This window comes from Balaenoptera physalus (assembly GCF_965194825.1).
Source record: "Balaenoptera physalus genome assembly, chromosome: 1".
Classification (NCBI taxonomy): Eukaryota; Metazoa; Chordata; class Mammalia; order Artiodactyla; family Balaenopteridae; genus Balaenoptera; species Balaenoptera physalus.
Window position 1 is genome coordinate 62,269,825 of NC_138882.1, and position 24,350 is coordinate 62,294,174.

General features: G+C 40.4%; 1 long non-coding RNA gene across 5 annotated transcripts in view; it reads right to left on the minus strand.

The window, feature by feature from the left end:
* The window catches only part of LOC309649476, a 201,724-nt gene that overhangs the window by 101,857 nt on the left and 75,517 nt on the right, over positions 1 to 24,350 (minus strand). For all 5 annotated transcript variants that reach the window (XR_014257128.1, XR_014257129.1, XR_014257130.1 and 2 more), the window contains exon 2: positions 5,666 to 5,780. This is a non-coding gene — a long non-coding RNA (uncharacterized lncRNA). The remainder of the gene's footprint in view (positions 1 to 5,665; positions 5,781 to 24,350) is intronic.

The following is a 24,350-nucleotide window of genomic DNA, read 5'->3' on the forward strand; positions in this document are numbered from 1 at the left end:
TCTGCTGTCATAATGAAAAAGCAGCCACAGACAATGTGTAAACAAATGAGCATGGCTGTGTTCCAATAAAACTTTATTTACAAAAACAAACTGGGCTGGATTTTGCCTTCAGGCTGTTGTTTGCCAACGCCTGTTCTAAACATTAAAATTAAGTCCTGGACTTCCCTGGTGGTGCAGTGGTTGAGAATCTGCTTGCCAATTCAGGGGACACGGGTTCGAGCCCTGGTCTGGGAAGATCCCACATGCCGCGGAGCAACTAAGCCCGTGAGCCACAACTCCTGAGCCTGCGCTCTAGATCCCACGAGCCACAACTACTGAGCCCACGTGCCACAACTACTGAAGCCCACGCGCCTAGAGCCCATGCTCCACAACAAGAGAAGCCACCGCAATGAGAAGCCTGCGCACCACAATGAAGAGTAGCCCCCGCTCGCCACAACTAGAGAAAGCCTGCGCGCAGCAATGAAGACCCAACACAGCCAAAAAACAAATTAATTAATTTTAAAAAAACTCATTAAAAAAAATTAAGTCCTTCAATTTATAAAGTTAAGCCTCTTAGAATCACCCATTAAAATACTCATATCCCAGAAAAGGTAAATTATGCAGCTCTTGTCAGACATTATGTGAGGGGAGCCACAAAATTTAACTCACTCACTGCAAATGAGAAAAGCAGAGAAATACAAGGGTTAGTATTTTATGGGTAAACAATCTGATTTTCTTCAAAATGTAGGTGATAAAAATATACTCAGAATCCATTCAAACTTAAAATTCAGTTTGATCCAAAAATTTAAACAATCTATTTTAGAAGTAGTTAACATCTTTTTGTTACATCTTTCTGTAACAGCTTTGAAAGCCTCTTTCCCCCTGCATACAGACAGTGCTATATGAATGAATGAAGCGGAGGAGGAGGACTTGTGGGACCTCAGGGTCCATAAGGGAAGAACAGGGGGTCCTCAGGAGCAATGCCCCCTCCTTCTGTCTCTGGGATACCATCCATGTCAACACAGGTGCTCCCTGCCCTGCTGGCATTCAACAGCTGAGGTCTGTGGTCAGTGTAACTTGCCATCTAGTCAGCCTTAGCTTGGGCTTGGCAGGGCTCAGAGGTGATCCTTGGCTGACTCTGCCTCACCTCCACTCTTACTGGTATTAAAGACCCCTTTGAGGTCTGGCTGTGACTATCATTAGGCCCTGGTTTAAGAGGTCTGCTTTGCAACTCTTGCTATATAAACCATTTCACCCCCTCCATTTCTTAGCCAGATTCTCAGCTCTTTTTGAAATTTGTCAATGCACATGGGACCAAGCATGGCTCAGGAAAAGGTCCACTTCAGAGCCTTTCTCTGCCTGAGCTTGCTGCATCATCAGGTCTGTGTGACTCTGACCCAGCTTGGTTTAAAGCAGCCACGAAGGTGGCCTCCTCCCCAGTCCCAACTTGTTTCTTGCAGTTCCCTTCAATTTACCTAACAGTAAAGGAGGAGAGAGATGTCTGACTGCTTTACTGCTTTTCTCTCTCTCCCCTTATTCTCCTTCTCACAATCTCTGGAGTCAAAAGAGAAGCTGACTTTTCCTAGATTGCTCATTCATTTTACCTTTCTCTGCCATGGAGCCGCCTAAACATCATAGCAGAAGACCTATCTTTTCTATGCTGGAGGAGTAGTCTCAGAGCATAAGCCCTCCAGGCTAAGTTGTTACTAAAAGGGAGCAATGAAGGGATTTGGAGAAAACTTTCTTAATGCCAGGTTGGCCCTCCAGCCTACTGTTTTGTTCAAAATCTATTTCGTATGTTAGAAGCTGGCTGATTCCTATCTTTCTCATTGAATTCCTTATGCCACAAATTATAATCTCGCCCCAGGCTAATGGATGGATGAATGCATTTGAAGCACTAGGATAAAGATCTTATATCCTAAGAGGTAAAATGAGGAGTGCATATTTCCAAAGTATTATATCACTGTGCATTTAATTTCCAAATTTATTCAGTAGTTTTTTTTCTATGAAGACAGCTGAATAAGGGGAGGTTCTTGAGAGAGCTAAACTTGGGATGGGTTGGTATTAGTACAGAAGAGCATGGAGAGATAGCTGGCAGTATGTCAAGGGAGGCATGTTGAGTATCCAGTGTACAGTATATGACCACACAGCAGAGGGAAAAGGAAGAAAGTTGTAGAAATGCATTTCACAACTGTGTCTAGGACCAACACAGCCAAATATTACAATGGGAGAAAAGGAGCTGAAGCATCAATCAGTCTGCAATCCAGTAAAACATCTTGGGAAGAGACTGAAGTAATAAGCTAGAGCGATGATGCTGCATTATCTGAAGACTAGAACTTTAAGAGTCAGTAGTTTTGGTAAAACAGTGCAAGAGAACATAGAACCTTGTTCAGAAACGGGGCAGATTTATTTAGTTGATTGTCCATGTGCTGTTCCCTTGACTATGGGACCTGACTCAAAATTCAGGAGGTGTTAATGGTGAAGGGCCCAATAGAAAGCTCCAAAAGAGAGCAGCTCAAGAGAAACATATGTGAAAATATTTAGCAACTGGACAGAAAGCTTGTATTTTACTAAAGGTTGGATAATCACCTGTGGTCAGAAACTTATACCTACAATTTAAATGCCATCTTGCTACCTAAAAAGTCATGCAAAATGCATAGGTAATTTACTCTTGACTTTGAAGTGTATCAAATAATTTTAAAATTGTATTTTTTTTCCTAATTGTGTCATCCCATGGCTGATATCAGTATTTCTTGATATGCACTGACTAGTAAAGAGATGGAAGAAGAAGTTAGTAAAACAAGCCATCTAGCATCAGAACGCTCCTCAGAGAGCGGAATGTGTACTTCATTACTGACTCCGCATAGGATTCACAAAACAATCCCAGGCGTTAGGGGAAACAGAATAAAGATTATACTGATTCCTATCCTCAAGGAGATTAAGGCCTAACGAGAGAGAAATAAAATACGTGAAATCAACATAAATACATACAGATGTGCACAACAATTACAAGAGTGAGATGGTCATATGGAATCAAGAATTAGGCTGATTAGCTGGGGAATGATTAGGTGAACTCCAAAAAGATACATAAAGGAAATAGGGATATAGTATTCAAGGTTGTTATCAATGCACTTTCACAGAAAAAAATTTAGTTTTATGATACGCCTGGATGTCTAAACCTGTAGCATGCAATCTCCAGCATCTAAGAAATTTTATTTCCAGGACTTACCACCTGGTACCCAAAATAACTGCAGAGTTTAAGGATCTGTTACCAACACTCACAAATTACTATTTCTCTAATAAAAGCATCTAAATTAAATATGAGAGTTTGCTATAGTGTGATAGCAGATATATGTATGAATATGTATATCAGCAACTCAAACTTCTCAGGTACTCACAGTTGTGGGATATTTGCCCAGTGGGTTATCTCCAGCCAAAGGGCCAAAAATACTTCCTTTGGCCTTTCCTCCCTTCACCATCACACACAGTGTACATTCCAGTGAGTAAATATTTGTGCACGAGGACAGCTGCAGAAAATAATATACTGTGACCTACTTTGAAGCCTGATATAAACAGGTTTTTAACTATTAGCTCCCTGGGATCTTCTGTTCTTCTTCTCCAGGCCAGAGGAATCAGAAAGAGAACTGTCTGCCTGTCAGTAAAGAATGCTTTGGCCATAATTTCCAAGAAAGGGAGGAATTAAAAGCAGAGGCAACTGAGAAGTCATATTCTTTGTCCAGAGGGGGAACCAGAAAAGACATCCCATTAGAGAAGAAAAAGAACCAGATATTAAAAAAAAAAAAAATCAATATAGCACAGTCTAGAAAGAGCTTAGAAGGCTCTGAAATCCTACAGGCTGTTGCAGCCATTTGCCTTGCCAAAAACCCACCCAGCAGTTCTTTAAAAAAAAAAAAAAAAGCCCATAGGGACTGAAAACATTGACTAATAATTCTTGAATCCATCTCCACAATATTATTCATCTCTGCCAAGGTCAGGTTTGGTCACTGCATGGCTGGAGGTCTGGGCATGCAGTTCCCAGTTTTATTTTTACAGTAGTTATGGAGCCCTTTCTACTTTCAAGGGCCCTCCTGTCACTTATTACCCACCCTTCCAGACCACCCACCCGCGCTCCCACACACAATACATCCAGACCCACCCACAAATACCCAGATTCTTTAAACCTTATGGTGATTTGGGCTACAGGAATATTGTTTGCTCCAAATGACTTTGCTCTACATACTTGGAGTTTCCCCAGATGAATCGTTTTCACCCTCTGGGGACCTATCTGTGGATCTTTCCACTCAGCAAACATTTACAGAGCACCTACTGTGTGTAGGGCACAGATGGCTGTAGGCGCTAAAGGAAACTACCCAGGAGGCAGGGAAATGCAAGAGTTCCATGCTGCCCTTTGTTTCCTTGCAACCAGATGGGGCTGGGGTGGGGGGAGGGGAGGGGGGACAGGGAAGGGGAGGGGAGGCCATATCTAAAGAGAGAGACCATTTCTTTCTTTCACCCACATTCCCTCTTTCCGCCTTCCTTTTTCTTCTTTATTCATATCCTCTCTTTATCTCTTCATCTTTCATGTCTCTCTCACTCTCTTCTCTCCCTCCTTCCTCTTTCTCTTTTTTCTACTAAGACAAAACCACCTCAGAGTTTCCATCAGACTTGGGAGCTATCACTGTGCTTCTCCCCCCCTCTAAATAAATTATTCATTGAAAGTAGGCCCTGTGGCCATACAAACTCTAAAAACATAAAAGGAGGGGAAAACACTTGTCCTAACTCAGAAAACCTGACTTTGGGGAAATTGCATTCCTCCACATCCTGACATTGGTGCCTGCATATCAGAAAGGCCCAGAGGGAGAATGCAGGGCTCAGCGTAGCTGGCCTTCCACAGTCTCCCAGGCCCTGAGCCCTTACGATAATTTATGAGGTGTCAGGATATTCTGACCACAAGGTCGGAATAGAATGGTTTTTACACTTCAGCTGCCATGAAAGAGAAACAATTTAATTTTGTTTCACTCTGGCACTGTCTGTTTTCACAATGAACAGGGGATTTGGGTCTCCTGGAGCTTATTTGTCTAAGCACAGACCACGACTGCTGCTGAGACTTGAGATGTCTGATTTTGACTCTAGCTTCCTTCTCCTTCCTTCCCAGTTAAGGAAGGAGGCACTTGCCTTTCCTATAGTACCAGAGTGAGACAGGAACCCGTTTCACCCTCGCAATTGTTATGTGCTAGTGACTAAACCAGATTTCAGAGTCACTACTTCCTCCTCTAACTTTTAGTGGGAAAGAGTGGTTCAGGTAAGTAAGGGGTATGAGAGAGCCCTTTCCAAAATTCAGCAGGCCCCAGAGTCTCCGCCAAGTCGTGGTCTTGAGTCTGAAGCAGTGTTTCCCTTGGCTTACAAGCGCAGCCTCCTGGCTCCTTCTGAAGCTACAGAACCAAAGACATTCCACTGAGCAGCCTGAAGCTCTGCCTGCCAGCAAAACCCAATGTCTCCTCGGAGAAATCACAGAGTAGGATTGCAATACTCCTTCAACGACAGAGCAGCCAAGACAGCAAACGCAAGGCAAGTCGGCTTCTCAGGACCCCACCAACCCTCTCCTCCAAGCCAGACAGGCAAGGTCATCTGAGAATCAGAATGTGACAGATAATTACATTATAGAGCAGTCACCCAAGAGGCTTACATGATGGAGAGGGGCTCCTGGATTCTTGGGCCTAGAAGCAACAGGCCTTCCTGGACCAGTTCATGCGATCTGTTCTGTTAAACTCATCTCCTAGGTTCAGGCCACCTGACAGGCACTAGAAAGACAGGAACAGTAACAGAATGAAATAGAGTATATTTTATCAATTTTTTTAAAATTTTTATTTATTTATTTATTTATTTATTATTTTTGGCTGTGTTGGGTCTTCGTTTCTGTGCGAGGGCTTTCTCTAGTTGCGGCGAGTGGGGGCCACTCTTTATCGCGGTGCGCGGGCCTCTCACTATCGCGGCCTCTCCTGTTGCGGAGCACAGGCTCCAGACGCGCAGGCTCAGTAATTGTGGCTCACGGGCCTAGTTGCTCCACGGCATGTGGGATCTTCCCAGACCAGGGCTCGAACCCGTGTCCCCTGCATTGGCAGGCAGATTCTCAACCACTGCGCCACCAGGGAAGCCCCAATCTTTTAAAGTTGAAGTATAATTAAAGTGAAAAAGGTAAATCTCTACATAATAGGTAATAATTTTAAAGAAACATTCGTGAAAAAAGCAGGGGTACAATACAATGAGAATAATATGCTACCATGTTTTTAAAAAGAGGCTGTTATATATTAACATATAATTAAATAGACATTGTCTAGGAAAACAGAAGAAGCTTGTTTTAGGGTTTGTCTTTAGAAAAGAGAACTAGAAGCCTGAGGGTCAGAATTCAGATGGAGATTTTCTTCTCACTATGTATTTTTCTGTATTTAAGAAAAATTTTAAACCAAGAACTGTTATTAGTTTTACAGAACAACATTCTATTTAAAATATAAAGTAAAATCCTGAAGAATGGTAAAGAGAAAGGAGAAGTAAGAAGAAAAGCAAATGATTCAAGCTTAGAATGCAACTTAATGTTGGGCTAGCCAATTCTCCAAAAAACCACTCCCCTAAATTAAAGCAACGAATTCTTGGTGGGAAGGGTAAAGGAGCTATTTGGTAAATAACCTCTTCGAGTTCCCTTAATAGTAGTACTTAAGGGCATATGGAAGAATTCCTTACTTTCATGTGGGTGAGAAGATCACTCCCCCAAAAAGGATTTTAGTCAAAATGATGGAGCCTCCTGCAATTTGGCCTCCAATAAGCCTCAGTTTCAAGCAAAGTGCTGAGTCAAACTGGTTTGCTCTCCCCTCTGCCCTAAGTCAAATTTCTGAAGTCCCTTCTCTATACAGCTTGTCCAAGTAATAATCATTCTTCACATTTCCAGAGAATGTCATTGATCCAAGGAGGTGTGTGTATGGGAAAGAGCATTGGACCCTAGGTCAGACAACATGTGTTAACGGTAGTAGCTGTCTCTGGGGTAAATTGATAAATTATTTAATCTCTCTGGACTTCAGTTTTCTCATCTGTGAAGAGAAAGATTTGAATGAGATACATTACCTTAAAATGTCTTAAATGCTATAGGTCTCTGATTCTGTAAAAATACAGTTATCAGGTTGCATGCAGGTGGAGCCTTGTACACACTGCAGGCCAGTCATGGGTTTCCATGGTCACACTTGACCTTCAGGCAGCTGCATATATGAAAGCACTTTCTGACTTGCTTCTTCATTAATTAGGGATGATTGAATTGCTGTCCCCAAAATGCTATTCACCACCAGACCATGAAAACAAGGTCCTGAAAGTACCTTTGGCCTTGTCACGTGACAAACAGAAGAAACTACTACATTGTGAGCTAAGCCTCAAAGGTATCCTGGTATTGCCTTAAGACCTTAGGTGGCTGGCCCACTGCCCCATCCATCATCTGATAGGTAGAGGTTGTCACTGGAGGCTACATCCCTGGTTAGACAAGAAATGCTTCCAAAATGAAGACCTCTCTTCCCATTCTTCATCCCATTGTAGGTGTCTGGCATATCAGAAAGTCCTTTCTCCATGTCAGGACAAAGTACTCTGGTAGAGCAGCTTCATAGTGATGTCATGGTCATGTGAACCAGAGAGGCCAGAGAGATGGTGAGGGAAAAAGAATAAAAGAACTGCCAGGACAGCAGCTCCCATCAACCCACTTTACTCTCAGGTGGGAAACTTAAGAATTCAGTTGCTTAGCAGCCCACCTGAAACACATCTGATTATCTCTCTGTGAATTTCCCCTCCTCCAATGTTTCCATTCAAAACATAACTGTTCCTCATTTCTTTCCCCAAATATTCCAATTCATCATCGCCATGTATGTCTTATTCTTCTCAACCTTATAACACAGTCTTGATTGGTCTTTCCTATTTGGCTGTGCTTTTGAAATTATAACCCTGCCACAACTTCAGTACTCTAATATAGCAATGAAAAACACAGATTCTAGAGAGATAATATAGGATAAGGGTTAAGAACATGAACTCTGGTGCTAGAACACCTGGTTTAAATCCTATCTCTGGCCTTTACAAGATGGTAGCACCTAGGTGGACCACTAGGGACCAGTAGCCTTGGACGTACTGCTCATGGAGGAACAGGAGCTGTTGGACTGGGCCCAGCTCTATTCCAAGGAGGTTGTTGGTCATTAAGAGAATTCTAACAATGAACAGCTCCTTGACAAGACATCTAAAAAAGTTTGAACTAGATTTGTGAATGCTCCAGCTGGTAGTAATGTAATGAAATTATAGATTCAAGTGAATGAAAAGGTAAAACTTATGGCTGCCAGGTTTAAAATATTTGGCTGTGGTTCTGAAATTGATCCAAGCTCATTAGCCATTGAATGGGTCAGAGGAAAAGGGTTAAAGAAGCCATGACAATCAAAAGCACAGGTGCTACCGAGGAACCGTGCCTTCCTCCCGAGGAGCTGCACAGCCCCATGTTAACTGAAGATACAATCACGATGTCCCCGGTAAACTCTAAACTGAAAAGTTATCTCAAGGAAGGAGAGAGAAAGAAGAAACGAGCCGCAAGCCCGCAGATAAACCTCTGTTGGATCAAGTCAGTTGTTTTCCCAATCTCAGTGTAATCCCCTTAAATGTCGAAAAGACTGTTACACTGTCATAAAGGATTATAGGATAATATACAACATTTTGCCATTCAAATTATTGCTCTTATCTAAGTGAAATACATAGATTAATTGTTCAGAATCATTTGGTTTATTTCAGCCTGCCTGTATTGTCTTTTAACCCAATTGGTGTTTACTTTGAATTATGCGATCGTGGCTGAAACAGCTCCTTGATGAAATCAATAATGATTTCCAAAGAGTGCTTATGTTTAAGAGTAAAGTGTGTAAATATCCACATTTTCCTGAATCTGTTGTTAAGGAAAGAGATGTTATTAGGCTTAAATAATATGATTATTTTAAAGAGCCAATCATTGCACATAAAACAGATGCACATTAAATAATACATTGGAAGAATGTAAGAAACCAACAACAATAACAAATCACAAGCTTGCCTTTTACTAGCTGTGTAAGCTTGGGAAAGTTCTTAACCTGTCTGTGCCACAGTTTCCTCATCTGAAAAATGGGATGATGATAGATCTACTTCACAGTGCAGTGTCAACTGTTAAATGATTTAACATAGCTAAAGTGTTAAGAAAAATGCCTGACACATAGCTCTATGTATTAGCATTATTATTATTGTTGTTAGCTATCTTGGATATTAGATTATCCTTGAGGCCCTTGGCTCACTGTGTTGGGTTCAACAAAAAAGAGTAAGGATGCTATTTGTGAATCTTTCAGGACTTTCCAGAGCCTCTGACTACTTCACCCCTTCGTCATGACTGTCATTAGCTCTGTTTCTTCATGTGCAAATGTAAAGCTTCATCCATCTTTAGTGACACATGTTTACTTACTTACATACCTATCCCTCACTTGTCCATATCCTCTCAAAAAAAATAAAGCTTGTCTTGCTCTTTAATTTTGAATCATTTTCCTCCACTTTCCTGTTCAAAGCTCTCCTAGTATTTAGATTGGAATACTAACAGAATAGCTGAAAGTTTGAAAGGAAGAGTCAAACTAGTGATAATATTTCATGGAATTCTTGTTTCCTCAACATCTTTGTTTCTGTAAGGCAAAATGTTCCATTTGGGTCTGCTCTCAGTCAAGGGAAATTAAGGAAGGCATTTTTCCATGTGAAATGAATAGGGTAGTGTAGCAGACACTGTTCATTATCTACCTAGCATCCATCTCCCCATCTTACCTGCTAATTACACTCCAAATATATTTAGGTAGCCAGCAGACTCCATACTTCTGAAGAAGTTTAGCCCCTTCTCCAGCCCCATTTGCCATTCCATTCTCTTTGCCAGTGATCAGAGGTTGGCATGTGACCCAGCTCTCGCTAATGAAACAAAAGAGAAAGTCTGCTGAGGGGCAGGTGAGAGAAGCTTCTAGAAACTATTTTCTTTCTTTAAAAAAAGGAGACAAAAAACTCTCAAGGAACAAAACTTTCCCTCTATCCCTAAATGTAACGAGGTGAGAATGGGATGCTGGTAGCTGTGGCAGTCATCTTAACATAATGAGGTACAAGTCTATGGACTAAAAGACAACATGCTGACAATGGTAGAGTAAAAAGAGAGGGATAAAAAGGGGACTTTGATAACATAATTGAGCCACTCCAACTGCCCTGGAACAGTTTATCTCCAGAATTCTTTTAGTTAAGTGTAAAGCAACTGTAATTTGGTCTTCTATTCTTGATAGCTGATCATAATTTATGATCAGATCACAAAGAATGTCAAGTCCTTTGTAATAGCACATTCATTCTTGAGAATCTACTGTGAGAGCTAATAAATAATTATTTGTACTTTTAAAGATCTTTTTGTATTTCAAAGTATTGTCACATCTCTATGATTTCTTCTTTATAGATTTTTCTCTTAAAATGTACTTATCATATAATGTTGTAATTATCTCATCTCAGTTTACTCCAAATTTTTATAAGTACAAAATGTTTTATTCTCTCAAATTACAAATTTTAATTATTATAATTTTTTATTTTTTCTGTTCCCTATACTTATCATTTCCTCCTAGGGAAGATTTTGCTAAAAGCATGGATTTGGAATCAGAGAGACCCAGAGTCACATCTACTAGCCCTGTGAAGGGTAAATTACTTATTTTCTCTGACACTTAATTTCCTCATCTAAAAATAATATCTAGGGCTGATACCTAGATGAAATGAGATGACATCAGTAAAATGCTTGTCTAATCTTGTTACAGAATGTAAACTTTAAAAATTGTACAGGAAAAGAAAAGGGGGAAGTGGGGATAGGGAAGAAAAAAAGTGAAGGAGGAGGAAGAAAAGGGAAAGAAGGAGGAAAAGGAAAACATCAAGAGAAGAAGAAAATGAAAGGAGGAAGGAGGAGGGGCAAAAGAAGAAAGGGAAAAGAAAAAGAGCCAAGAAAAAGGGAAAGAAGGAGGAAGAAGTTAGAAAGGAAGGAGAAGAGGGAAAATAGGAGGAAAAGACGAAGAAGGATAAGAAGATGAGAGGAAAAGTGATGGCAACGATGATGATGATGATGACGATGATGATGACGATGATGATGATGATTTTCCAAAGAAGAACTGAGAGGTTAAGGTAAATTTTAGAGCCCAGACAAAACCCCTATCATCTACATCTTAATACACTGTGATTTTTTCCCCCTAAAGCTTTGCTATTATGTATGGCTGACTGTCATGCAGCTTGAATCTAGTTACTCCAATATCACTACAAAGAAAATTACAAAGGATTATAAACCTTGGGCAATAGTCCTCATATTTCAAAGAAGTGGTTGATTCATTAAGATTCCAGTGCAATCAAAGAACTTGAAGAAGTCCCTGGAGTTTGTTTTTGTCAAACGTGAGGTACAGCTAAATTAAATGAGTAAAAAATTAAATGAGTGATTCATTGGATTTCTTCTATAATGACCAGGTGTCCTCCTTCTTCAGTGATGACGCGACAAGAGGAAAGAGGCTTTTTTCCTGATACGAGAGAAAGGTCTTCTTGACAGTGAGGGCTAATAGAAACCTTTTAGTTACCATCCCGTTGGTTACAAGTCATTTCCTACCGAGTCGAAAAAGCTGGACTGATTTTATGTAATCAGGGCAAAGTACAGGGCAAGTGACGATAGGTAGAGGACTACAAAAATCTCCCAAGGACCTTCTGGACCCACACTTTTGTACTGCAGTCAGTTCCCATCTATTTTCCACTATGGGGAATTGGGGGAGGGGTCTTCCTTTCACTTCTGTAGGTTTGTTTGTGAGCATCAGCTCTCTCCCCTTGTCTTCCTTCCTCTCTCAAATGCTGGCATGGATCCTACATCTGCAAACCTCTCCTTCCTGCTATGAGAAACGCATCTACCCTTCCCCTTTTGTCTGTCCTTCCCGCTCCACACCACTTCTGTTTCAAGCTTTTATTGGCATGCATTCGAGCCTGAGATTTTCTGACTTTCCCAAGTACCATATTCCCACAAGAATCCTCTTCCATGTCAGGTTGTATTGTCATTAGCAACCACTTCTCAGACACATTCTTGGATGTTATTGCTATTTCTCATTCTCCCCTCTACAAGGTAAGAGCTTAGTCTAATGCTGTCCTTCATCACCATCACCCCAACCCCCATCCTCTAATCCTGATGCCCCTACCTTCTGCAGGGTAAAGCTTAAAAGCTTAAAACCTTCCACTTTGGAATTTTGTTGCCTTGCATCACAATTCCAGTACAGTGACTTCACCCAAGAAAAGTAAAGGAAGGAAACTCTTGCACTGGCCTGCATTAATAATGAAGAAAGGGGAGAAGTCTAATCTTTCCAGTGCAGAAGATATGTGTATTGTTTGTTGCGAGTAGCCCTCAGGGAGGGAGAGGTTTCAAGTTCAGCATTTATGTGGCACATTTTTCAATTAGACAATATACTGTATGGCATTTCCCTTCCTCCCCCAACTCCTTCCCTTTTATTACCACATGACTTCATCTCCCCATGTGACTGACAGAGCCCATTGGGCTCAACATTGATAAAAAACATCTGGGGAGAAAAATTGCAATTTAGAAAACAATTAAGTACATCAATTTCAATTCATTTAGTTGGCCAGAGAAAGAAAAGTTCTTTCAGAGAGGTAACTTGATCTACAGTGGTCATGGATTAAAGGGCACGAAGATCTGTTTTCTCCAGGTCATAGTGTGGAGGAATGCATCTTAGCTCAGAGCTCTAAATGCAGACATAAACTATTTGCGATTTTTAACAAAGAATAAACCACAGAGAGTTTCCCTAATTTTCTCATTTCTTCTCATTTTTAAGACATTTTTTTCCCTACTCTTCCCAAATTCCCAAGAACTTAAGAGCTTCCTCAATGGATATGTATTTCTCTCTCAAATGCTCACCATATGCTCATTTGTTATGGGAGCTCTGTAAGTGAACCTCGGTTTACTATTAAAGACCCCATTTGAGGGACTGAGGTTTGTGGGGTGTTTATGACTTTCCCATCCATTTTCCTCACTAACTCTGTGAACACCCATGGGTCCATTACTTTAAGGTGTTCAGAACCTTTATGAATCACGGTATAACTGTTCATTCACAAAACCTTAAATAAAGAATTTTTTTCCAGTTTTACCAAGAAATAATTTACATACATCACTGTACAAGTTTAAGGCATACAGCATGATGGTTTGATTTACATCTGTCGTGAAATGATTACCACAATAGGTTCAGCTAACATCCATCTTCTCATATAGATACAATAAAAAGAAAAGAAAAGAAAAAAAATTTCTCCTTATGGATGAGGACTCAAGATTTATCCTCTTAACAACTTTTCTATATATCATTCAGCAGTGTTAGCTGAACATGTAATTACATCCCTAGTACTTGTCTATCTTATAACTGGAAATTTGAACATTTTGATCACCTTCCTCCAATTCTCCCTCCCTCAACCCTCCTCCTCTGGTAACCACAAGTCTGATCTCTTTTTCTATGAGCTTGGTTTTGTTTTGCTTTGTTTGGGTTTTTTTTAGATTGCATATATAAGAGAGATCATACAGTATCTGTCTTTTTCTGACTGACTTATTTTACTTAGCAACATGCCTTCAAGTTCCAAATGGTAGGGTTTCCTCATTGTTTTGGCTGAATAATATCCATTGTGTTTACATATACAATTTCTTTATCCTTTTATCCATTGATGGACACTTAGGTTGTTTCCATGTCTTAGCTGTTGTAGGTAATGTTGATGTTAACATGGGGATGCAGATATCTTTAGAAGTTAGTGTTTTCATTTCCATTGGATAAATTCCAGGAGTGGAATTTCTGAATCATATAGGAGGTCTATTTTTATTTTTTAAAGGATCCTCCACACTGCTTTCCATAGTGGTATCTTATCCTTGAATAGATAATAGTCACTCTTCTTGTGAGGGGAAGCAAAGTTAGAAACAATCTATGTCATCATCTTGGTGATGTCACCTCCCAAATAAAGAATCTTAGTACCAGCAAGGTTGGCTCTGGGTGCCTCCTCCCTTGCCAGAAGCATATATCTAGGTAAATATTATAACCACTGCTCTCATTTATTAAACACCTATCATAGAACAGTCACTGTAATTCACATCTTGATCATAATATCTAATTTACTTGTCACATCAATCCCATTAAGTAGGTATTATCATTCCCATATTTTATAGATGAGAAATTGATGATCTTATTTTAAGATTATTAATATTCTCACCCACATAAAAGAGGAAACACTTGAACACAGATTTCTCAGCTTCTTCGATTCATGTTCTAAACATCACATACAGAAAAAGGGCAGCCTAGGAAATAAACTCTAGAAGGTAGAATTCAGTGATAACTTTTAATCAAAAGTCTCTAGCCACATTTAATTAAGAGAACATGTGTAAAATAACTAGCTAGTGCCTGGCCCAAAGTAATTCCTCAATAAATGATAGCTTAATTATTACATAAAACCATCTCCACTTATTCCCCGGCCCTTACCCTCAATTTCCCTCAAACTTTACAATACACTTGGGATTATCATATACCCTGCTGAGGTTTTATTACAGTCTCCACTCAAAATCATCACCTATGTGGTCTAAAGACCTAAACACGAGATCCAGAAGCAGGTATTTTATGTGATCTGACCGAGAAATGTTAACTATCAGGAAATCCCATTCCAGGAAGGAGCCAATAGGTAGAAAAGGTCCTAAGGGTGACCTCACTCATTTTCTATTAGAGTCTGCCTTGGGAACCAGGTTGAAACACACCCACTCTTACAGCATGTGTTTCATTTTGCCTACTGTAGACGGAGAATGTAATTACAATAATATCATGAGGCCATATGGAAGTGTGGGGTTAGGGCATACTCATTTTGTAATGAGCCAGAGTCGACTGATAGGATCACTCAACAAGTGGACCACTTTGGCACTAGGAGGGCTGGAGGCTAGGAAACATGAACAAAGAGTGGATTTGATGTCAGTGAATAGATGGTAAAGTGAAAAGAAAAATGATGTGTGGATTAGAAGGCATTTGAAAGGCAGAGGGAGCTGGCCACTGGAGGGGTTACAGTTGAACAAAGGAGCCTACAGGCCACTGAAATTCAAGGGTTTGGGTTCCTGGGTAGGGAATCCAGGGGTGATTTGGCAGCTTAGAAAAGTCAGAAGGTTGCTGGGAAGAGTTTATTTGACTTAATTGTAACACTAGAGAGATGGAAAAAATACCTAATTCCAACAGAAGAGTACTTGGGTCCCTGGAAAATCTTGGCTATAGGTGAGAGATGGGGAGATCATTGTGAACTGGAATATTTAAGGCATATCTGTTAGAGGACGTCTCTTGGTAGAATTTGATGAAATGAGAAGAAGTCAGGATGGCCTGCTTGTTAAAGGTGAACAATTGAACAATAGCAGGAAAGCAAAAGTGGACATGGTGACAGCAAGGAAAAGATGGAACTAAAAATGTGTCTAAAGACTGCTGAATCCCTCACCATCCCCCACCCCATCATGAGTCCAATAAGTAAGCAATGAAGAAATCTTGTGCTTGGTTTCTTGATTAAAATAGGAAGAGAACAGCTACCTTCTCCTGGCTCAAATTTGCTCTCTGAGAAAGGAAAAAGTTGTTCATGATATGTTGGTTTCAGTTTTCATTTTTATTTTTTGTTTATTTTGTTTGGGTTTGGTTTTTAACCTCCCCAGGTCAGTTCAGGACAATAAGGCAATTCAAATTTAAAGGTATTGCTGAACGTATCAGAACCATTTGTCTTCTTTGACTTTAAAAGCCAGGCACAAAATGTTGCAAAATAAGATTTCCAGTCTTTCTGGCCTCTGTTTGTGCCAAGAATGCCCCATGACTGCCCTTTGAGAGGTAACAGCCTTTCAGATCATCAAGAAACCCTGGAGGTTGCTAATAAAAAGAAAATGATTTTCCATACAAAGTAAACAGATCCCTACCGCACGTCTAAAAGGACTTGGCTTTAGATGCGGGTGAAGGTTTGGAGTGGAGTTTTAATTTTTATATTACAGAAGCTCATTCTGAGCTTGAATTTTCATGTTATTCTTCAAAGCACAACAGAACCCCCTGTCAGGATATATCCAGCAACTGCATTCTTGGAACAGCTGTAAATTAGCCTGCTTTTCCTTTTCTCTCTTGAACTTGAGGTTCCTTTTAGGGACCCAGCAGAAACCCTTTAGGAAGAAGGAAGTGAAGTTTAGAGGATCTTTTCCATAGAAAAGTACTTGTTTCTATGGAATCTAGTCTTCTCTAGTTTCCCCCCCAAAACTGAAGCCTACATTTTAGCATCAACAAATCATAACAGGGAGATTCTGAACCAGAAAAATCATTTTCCTGGGCTAAATTCTTTGTCATTGCACAGCTGAGCAGAAGATTTGTACAATAAAATTTTCCATGTGAATTAAAAGAAAAAAAAAGAGAGAGAGAGAGAATTCCTTTCTCTAATATCATCTCTTTATTTATAAAACACTTCTGAGTTCATTGGCAGAAAGGTACAATCTAATGTAACATACAGGGTGGTCCATTTAAAACAGTCCCCTTTAACACAGGATAGTTTTAAGTGTGGCCCATTATAAATGGGTCACCAGACGTATTGTTATGTCACTCCTTCCTGGCATTGTAAAAATAGGGAAGTCTTTCAGGGGTTGGGAGTATATGTGGAAATGCAGGGAGGCTGATTGAGCTTTACAGCTCTGAGGAAAAAAGGAATCCATGAGGAAGCCTGATTTTATACCTGGGATATAAAATACAAGAAAACAAATAGGAAGTGTGTTCAATCATAGTACCTTTGTTGTCACATGTAAGATTTTTTATTGTTATTTTGTTTTTTTGTTTCGGAGTTTTGGGTTTTTTTAACCACCCTGATGGTTGCATTTCATTTACTCATTCAGAAAATATTCATTGAGCATCTATGTTGGGACAGCACTCTACTGAATCCTGGGGATGACAATAAAAAAGCAAAGGCAATGCTTTCCAGAGCCTATATTCTATTGTAGAGAGATAAACAGATATATCCATGGTATGTTGCTGACATGTCAGATACTGATAATGCTCTAGAGAAAAATACAGAAAGTGAGGAGGAAAGGGAAGAAGGAGGAGAATTAGGGAAGTCCTCTTTAGTAAAGTAACTTTATAGCTGAAAGAAGTAAAAACGTAACCCATATGCATACCAAGGAGAGGAAACAGCAAATGCAAAGGCCAAGAAGCAAGAGTGTTCTTGGTCCTTCCAGGAACAGCAAAGAAGGAAGAGTCTAGAGTATAGGTCCCTGTGAGAGACTCCAGCTTTATTCAAACTTTTCTGAAGTTAAAGATAAGGGATGGAAGTGGAATGGGATAGAACTTGGGTTACTGTTATTTAACTGAAAGTAGAAATTGAGGCAAAGAGGCAACAATTAAGCTACTTTCCAAGCCCCCAGGGAAGTAATCACAGAGGATGGTATATGGTTAACAGGGAATCAGAGGGTGAGGGGAGAGAGGGAAGAACTTTGCCCACTAAAGCAAATGGGGGCAACCACATTTTGACTGAAGACTAGGTGAGTATTGTGATGCCCTACCAGGCGGGCATCTGTAGAAAGGATCACAGTCATCACATTCCGGATTAAAAGCAATCCACCGTAATTTCCCAGGGACATTAAAATTTAAATATGCTTATTTGTACACTAAGTCACCTGGCCTCACCCTTCTTCCTGATCGTAGTGGCTTCAAACTGAAAGGGAAAGAGTGACTTGAGCATCATACACCCAAACCCCAGGCCAGAGCCTGTGTTGAGTGTTCGTCTTTCCTTAGCCAAGGAGCTAATACTCCACTGTGGACAATCTGGGCTCTTGGCTCCTTACACCATTTCTTCTGAAGCCAGGCTTGTGGTCCCAGGACCTGCTCACGTTACAGAGGGGGTTAGGGTTTCTCATTAATCTCTGTCTGGACCCTGTCCTCAGATCAGCAACCACTGAAACATAATCTCTGTGATGAAGAAATGGAGGGCCTGGCCCAGAGGATGTTTGTTTGGCATTTGTTTCCTTATTTTTTAATATTTATTTATTTTATTGAAGTATAATTGATTTACAGTGTTGTGTTAGTTTCAGGTGTGCAGCAAAGTGATTCAGTTATACATATATGTACATATTCTTTTTCAGATTCTTCTCCATTATAGGTTGTTAAAAGATATTTAATATAGTCCCCTGTACTACACAGTAGGTCCTTGTTGTTTACCTATTTTATATACAGTAGTGTGTATATTGTAATCCCAAACTCCTAATTTATTGCTCCCCCCTTCCCCTTTGGTAACCATAAGTTTGTTTTCAATGTCTGTGAGTCTATTTCTGTTTTGTAAATAAATTCATTGGTATCATTTTTTTAGATTCCACATGTAAGTGATATCATAAGGTATTTGCCTTTCTCTCTCTGACTTACTTCACTTAGTATGATAATCTCTAGGTCCGTCCATGTTGCTGCAACATATATATATATGTTATATATATACATGTTATATATATGTTTTATATATATATATATATGATAGATATATCACATCTTCTTTATCCATTCATCTGTCAGTGGACATTTATGTTGCTTCTATGTCTTGGCTTTTGTAAATAGTGCTGCTGTGAACACTGGGGTGCATGTATCTTTCTGAATTAGAGTTTTCGTCTTTTTCGGATATATGCCCAGGGGTGGGATTTGCTGGATCATATGGTAGCTCTATTTTCAGTTTTTTAAGGAACCTCCATACTGTTCTCCATAGTGGCTGCACCAATTTACATTCCCACCAACAGCGTAGGAGGGTTCCCTTTTCTCCACATTTTCTTCAGCATTTGCTATTTGTAGAATTTTTAATGATGGCCATTCTGATATGTGTGAGGTAATAACTCATTGTAGTTTTGATTTGCATTTCTCCAAAGTTTGCTTATTTTTTAAAGAAATGAAAAAGGCTCAGTTTCCTATCTCACAGGACTGGTGAAAGAATTAAGTGAAATAATGGATGTAAAGAACTTAGCATTCACTGAGTGTTTACTACTATTATTATTTCACCACTTCAAAAGAAATTCCAAAGGGTTGAAGAGGGTAAGAGACAGAGAAAAGTACTTCTCATGTACCTTCTGAGCCAGGGAGAGGGCCAAAGGGCTAATATTCCAGAGACAGACTAAAATTTCACGTCAAGAAATGGTAGCTTGACCCAGTGCAACACCCAGAAAGGCCTAATGAATGGGACTCAACATGCCACTGGATATTTCATTGTTTGGTGGGCTGGCTCTCATAATTTAAATGCAGTTTTAACAATACATATTGTCAGAGAACATCTGGTAGACACAGAGGGCCTGTCTGCCACATTCCTTTTTCCTTCTTGACAAATATTCCTCTAACCCTAGAGGGGGTGAGAACCAGACATTCTTCCATGACATTCTTTTCTTCTTCTTACAATAACTGAAATCCTTTCTGTACACATATTTAATCCAGGGGTGCAGGAAAATTGCAGCGTTTTTCGTCTGGCGAAAGTCCCAAGTACAGGTGTTGGCTGCCTTCCCAAGGCATTCTTTTTAAGAGTTCCTATCAAGAGACTGCTTCATTTCATCTCTAGTGCACAACATGAAGATGTTACATGATTTAAAATTTTCTTATTATTTCCTGATCTCAGTCACTAAGGACACTCAGACACTGAAGACAATTTGGAATATCTTCCCAGCTCTACCCCTCCTTTAACTGTGTCCCTCAACTACAGCCCACAGCTTGGGGGAGAGAGGATGGGATACACACAGTCATATTGCACAGCTGATGGGACAAGAGGTGAAACTCTAACCTGTGCCAGGTCAATTGGTGACCCTTTCCAGTGAAAATAGAATTGAGAGCAAGATCAAGGGCTACTGAGAAAGAGTCAGCCGCTCCCTGTGGCTAAACCCAGAACATGCAAACCAGAAAGCCATGGTTGCCCATGTTTCCTGTTATACGAAGTAGCGAGCAGAGAATGCCACCCACAGGGAAAGAGAAAAATGAAGCATTGAAGGCAAATCCAGCCTCTGTACCCTGACACTGAATTAAATCTCAGAGACAGAGTTTTGGGTGAAGTAGAAAAGATTAGCTTTATTGCTTTGCCATGCAAAGGGGGCCACAGCAGCCTAATGCCCTCAAAACTGTGTGTCCCAACCTGGAGGCGGTAGTGAGAAGTTTTATAGTAATGGTTCAAAGAGGGCGTGATCAGCTCGTGGACATTTTCTGATTGGCTGGTGGTGAGGTAAGTGGGAGTCAGCATCATCAACCTTCAGGCTCCAACTGGTCTAGTGTCTAAGTGCTTGTGGACAGCATACAGTTAAATTCTCCCACCTGGTGAGGGTTTCAGTATCTGCAAAACAGCTCAGAGATATTGTTATGTGCATTCCTTGAGGGGGAACCAGGACTTTGCCCCAAGTTTGCACTGTTGTATCTTTTGACTATTCCTCCCGTGTCTCCACATCCACTCCCTTCCGTAATTAGCGACTGTTTGAACCTGCTCATTGAAACTCAGGAAAGGTCATGGAGGCTGAATAAAGCCTATTTCCTGTAATCAAGAAATGGGGGCACAGACAGGCTTTTGTGGCCAGGAGCCCCACAGGATCCTACTTTGTTTCAGTGTATGTACAGAGAGAAGAAAAGGCTCAAGATGGAGAGGGTCTATTTCCTGGTTCCCAGTGGCTTTCTTGCCTCTGGTCCCATCCTGAGACCCAGCTGTACTCTGCCCTTGAGTTTTATAAGGCACCCTTGCATCCATATACTAAACCTTCCCCTTTTTAACCCAGCTAGAGAGTGACCCAGTGTATTTCCTGAGTCCTCTATCTTCCATTTCCCTCAGTACAATGACCCTGCATTTCGTACACAGGGGGAGGCACATTCTCCTATTTAGGGCCCACGGATGACTAGGTTACTTGACTTGCATTTATATCTCCAGTTTGCCTGTAGCTAACATAGAACCTGTCGTCGCTAGGGGAATGCTTATTACTCCATCCCTCAGTTTCCACAGGCTTTCCACTCTCAGGAGAGACAATAGGGGAAGGAGGGAGCATTTCTATCCTTATGGTCTCTAACTCACTCTTCTGCACAGAAAGAGCAGCTACTTCTTTCACCGAGATTGGGAGAAGTGACCGGAGTCACAGAGTAGGCATTTTCTTCTCTCTTACTTGCTCTTGTTTCACTGTGGAAAGAAAGTGTAGAGGCCTCACAATCCTTTCCCATCAGCCCTTCATCCTCCCTGGGTAAAGGGAGACCGCAGCTCTCCTTGTACATGTCTTGGCAAACATCAACTCTTCAGACCTGATTCTTTCCTGGGAGTTGGTGTGGGGAGGAGGGGAAGCAGTGGGCTGGTGAGGGCAGTAAAGTCCCAAGATCTAGACTTGTGGAGGGGAGACAGAGCATGTGAGGAAGGCTTATCTGGGCTGCAGATCCAAGATACGTTCTCCAGCCTTCCTTTATACACAGTAAAGTAATATTTGATCCTTGATTCCTGAGTCTATTTCTAAATTGGGTAAACCATTTAGAGGAAAGAATACAATTGGTCCCTCAGAATCCTCACCAGTCTTGGAGATACTTTAAGGAATGTTGAGTTCCATGAAAGAAATAAATATCTAACTACAGAATTAGGTGCACTCATTAAGACTCTGCTGTGTGATTGCCTATTAAAAGATGTGTAATCTACCAAGATATCTTAGCTGTTCGCCATTATTTCCTAAACTGGTAATAGGTAACATATTCTACCTAGTGACTGTAGTTGAAAATCTTCAAGTCTTTCTTGATTCCTTTCTTTTTCTCATTAACCTCATCAAAATCAACAACTCCTATTGATTTTACCTTCCCAGGGTTTCCTCTGTTCTTATGGCACTGCTTAAGTTCAGGTCCTTTTATCCCTAGTTTTAATTACTGCTGAAGCTTTCTGGTTGTCTTCTTGCCTCCAACCCCTTTCACACTGTAGCAAGAGTTACCTTTGTGAAATAAACCTGATGATGTCAGTGCCCTGACTAAAAACCTTAGGTAGTCCTACAACCTTTTGCCTGTAGGACAATCTGAATGTACAAGACCTATCACAATCTGCCCCAATCTACAATCAGTAAGTTCACTTTCTTCCATCATGCTTTATGATGTCCCAGCATCTCTACATCTGTAGCACCATGCCCCAACCTGATACTCCAACCAGATTTATATACTCACCATTTCTTCGTGCATGCTATTAAATGCCCAAACATTTCACTATGCCTGAAACATTCTTTCACAGGCCTCTCTGCCTCATGAACTACCATTTATCCCTGGCTAAAATTTAAATCTTATGTGAATTTGGTACCCTTCGTGCTCCTCATTGCTATTTCCAAATGATTCTCATTCTCTTTCCTCCCTAGACACTCTCAGAGTTGTCTCATATAAATAAATTATATCACTCATTGTTCGTCATTGTTGATGTCGCTAACCATCCCCTAGATCATACCCCTTTATTTCCCACTGATTTTAGGTCTTGGTTCACTTTCATTCTCTCCAGTACTGCTAATGTCTCAATTCTTTGAAGATTGCAATATACACAGTAGACAACTCAATCCAACACTCTAGCCTCTCAGTTTCTTGAATTCCTCTCTTCCAGTGATCCAGCCCTCCACACCACCCAGGCCATTCATTTATATATTCATAACCCTAGACCTTCTCATTACCAGTAATCTCTCCATAATCTCAATTTAATTCATTCCATTCTCTAACCATAACCTCCATCCATCCCCCTAGTGCCCCAGTTCCAACTTCACCAGGATCTCTAATCCACTGATCTTTCTATCTTTTCACTGTCTCTAACCTTCTTAATAGTCTCTCTTTCTCCCCTCCTTATTCATCTTAAATTCCACAATCAGTCAATATACTCACTTCTTTGCATATACCCTCTGTTCCTTGTTGTACTCACTTGACAAAACCACAACCCTGGTTAAATTCGTCTCTTTACCTAATTTGTGCCTTCATTCATGCAAAAGAATGCACTGAAGACAAATGCTCTTGATTATGAACCTCAAGTGAACCCATATGCTGCTTGATGATCATATTATTTTTCTCCCATCTAAAGTCAATCCCTCCACTTGCAAACTAGATCCCATCTTGTCTTACTTACTCAGTGACGTTGCTCTAGCAATTCTCCCATTTCCTCTCCTCAATCACAAATGTCTCCCTCTCTACCAAATCTTTCCCATCAGTCTACAAACTCAATCAAATTATTTCTCCCACCTTAAAAACAAAAACAAAAAACCCTTCTCTTAGCCCTACTTCCCTTGCTTGATACTGCCTTATTTGCAAATATGTTTCCCTTTCTAGCAAAACTCCTTGAACAACTTGTCTATATCCATTCTCTACAATTCTTTTTCTCCCATACTCATAACTGCTTCAATCCAGCTTTTGTTCCTACTTACTTATCAAAGCTGAATGGTCAATTCTCAGTTCTCCTCTTACTTGACTTATTAGAAAGAGTTGATATAGTCAATCTCTCTGTCCTCCTTGATATACTTTCTTCACTTGGTTTCCAAAACACTCCACTCTAGCTTTACTTTATTGTTCATGCCTTAGTCTCCTTTGCTGTTTTTTCCTCTCCTTCCCAAACTCTTAATGTTTAACTGCTCCAGGGCTCATGCTTTGTCTTCCTCTCTATTTTCACTCGTCCTTTTCGTACTCTCATCCAGAATCACAACTCTGAATACCATCTCTATGGTAATTTTCCATCTCCAGCCCAGACTTCTCTCCTGAACTTCAGACTTGCCTATTCAGTGAGCTTCTCAATATCTTCACTTGGTGTCATCTAAAAACTCACACATGTTGACTTTAAGCTGTTCTGATTCCTGATCTTTCACCATGAAAATGGTTTCACTACCAACTTTCCCTACCTCAAATGATAGAAACTATGTTCTGGTTCAGGCCCAAACCTTTACTCTCATCTTTGACTTCCCTTTATTATACTCCCACACACAATCATTTAGCAAATAGAATTGGCTTTAATTTCAAACATAGCTAGAATCCAAACACTTCTCACTACCATCAGTGCTGCCTCCCTGGTCTGAGCCACCATTACTTCTCTCCTGAATTACTGCAATACGATAATTTAGGGATTAGGAAAGTTGTGGGGGGGTTTTGGTTTTTGTTTGTTTGTTGGTTTGTTTTGTAAAAGGGCCATATAGTAAATATTTTCTGCTTTTCAGGCCATATGGTCCTTGTGGTAACTCCTCACTTCTGTCATTATAGTGCAATTGGGCATAGCTGTGTTCCAGTACAAGTTTAGTTACAAAAAAGCAACAAGCTGAATTTGGACCATGA